The following is a 2204-nucleotide window of genomic DNA, read 5'->3' on the forward strand; positions in this document are numbered from 1 at the left end:
AATGCATCAAATAATTGTTTTCAAATTTTAATGTTTTTGAAAACAATTCATAAACTCAATTTAAAAAATTGCAATAAATGTTTTATTTACGATGGTTTTTGCAGGACAGTTTTGATTATGCTAATTAGATAAAGATCTCAGAAATTTGTGAATTAAATGGGACACGGATGGTTATGTAGGGTTAACTTGTGCAATACTTTATCACATTGTTGTTTTTTTATTTTTAAAATTGTTAATTTTTATTGAAATAATCTTGTGTCTGTTTTGGAGTTCAAATGCATTATCTTTAATCATTAAAAATTCAAGCTGAATCAATTATAAAGAGAATGTTTTATTTATTTATTTTGCAGGCTTTTTTTTGTTAGCAAATCAAGTGACTCCGATCCAGCTGTGTTTCTCTGAGTGTTGATTGCACAGGATCATTTGAGTTGAGACTTTTAGTCAAATATGCTCTTTGTGCTGAACATTTGGCAGACAAGTCCCAAATGCTATTTAGTGTCACTGCCCTGTGGCTCCATGTCATAAGGCCTTAATGGGCAAACAGGTGGGCTGCACGCTGCTGCCATACGCTTCTGACGCCTCAGGGGGTAAATGATACAGAGAAATGGTTGTTTTCAGCCCTCATTTATCTCTTTAGTTGGAAATTGAGAGGGGCGGGCATAATTCAGCCTTGATCTCAACCTTGTGACCTTGTCAGATCATTTGTTTTCATTAGTTCCCACTCAGAATAACTGGCCAGTTCAGACATTCGCTCTGCTCCACAGTGATGACTTCAGCAAACATCTCCAGAGACTCTTTTGTTCTAAATATGGAAACTAACTTCCCTCTCCTGAGTGTTTCTGGACATGTTTGCATCGGTGAATGTCTGAATCTGCCGGCGTTTTGCGAAGTTCCTGTCTGCATGGTTGTAATGAGACAGGAAGTTTGATATTATGAGAATTGTAGGATACATTTTAGACTTTATCCCAGGTTTATCTGTCTGTAAAGCATCCTTGCTCAACAGGATAAAAAAATGCTTGAGTGATTCTTTATGTGCTCTGCAGCAGCTCCTGTCACAAGGTGGGATGTGTAAATGTTCTTCCTCCCACTCTAATGCTCCTCTGTTGGGCAGCTGGGGAATGATTGGACCCCAGTTCACCTAATGAAGCCTTCTCTCAGGTCATAGCCTCTGCATCGGAGGAGCCATCGCTGCCACTGATATGTGGGCTGCACTTAGTCAGTGGCCTACAAACAGTTGCCCTCATTTCCCTTCACCTCAGACATACTATTACAGCCACTCCAGCATTGCGGCAAGACTTCTGCAAGATGTCAGAGTGAGCTAGTTTTGCCAAAGTAGGGTGTTGGGCTGCCAGGTCAACAAAGGGAAGACTGGTAAGCGGATCACAGGCTTGTGTTTTATCTTCCAACAGGCGGCATCATCTTACCAAGATCAATCAGTCTGCATGCGAGAGGTGGGTTCTTACAAGCCTTTGGTCTGTCATTAGACAAAAGTGTGACAAATTAATCAAGCAGGTCTGTCTGAGGCAGAAGCAAACACTTTCAAGCTCTACTCAAGTTACTAATGCAACGATTGAAACCAGAGGAATTCAATAGGAATCATCCTTGATCACAGATATTATGAGCTGAATCAAGGAACTTGCAAAAAAAGCCGATGGTTTGTGGCGGGTATCGTTTCTGTTTAGTCAGGACAGGGTGTGGGCATTAATGACAGCCTCTCGGGTCAGCTCGAGTGCCGCTGGTAGACTTTGTGGTGTGTCTTTTACATGTTCTGCAGGACTTCCCAGCCTAATGAAAACGCGGTGACATCTGAGTTCAGGGGTATTACAGGTTCAAACTGCGGGGGCGGTTTTAACATGCATCAGATGACACAAAATGATGGTTATCGCAGGCACCTTTCAGACGCGCTGAATGCACGTCTGCTGGAAGAGAGGCTTCAAATTCAGTCCCAAGCCAGGCGTTTGAAACGCTTTTAGAGGAGCTGTGAGTAAACAAGAAAAACACACACTAAAAAAGGAATGATGGTGGTTTTAACACTCTAACAAAAAAAAAGAAAAAAGAAAAAACACAACAACATTCCTAAGACTCTATTTATGGAGTGAGGTGAGGACGTAAACTTGACAGAACGGTGCTAATATATCAAGTATCGAGGTGTTATCTTTCACAGATCATCATCCAGATTATCCAGCATGTAAACATACTGTGAT

The sequence above is a fragment of the Oryzias melastigma genome, linkage group LG8, assembly GCF_002922805.2.
Source record: "Oryzias melastigma strain HK-1 linkage group LG8, ASM292280v2, whole genome shotgun sequence".
Taxonomy (NCBI): domain Eukaryota; kingdom Metazoa; phylum Chordata; class Actinopteri; order Beloniformes; family Adrianichthyidae; genus Oryzias; species Oryzias melastigma.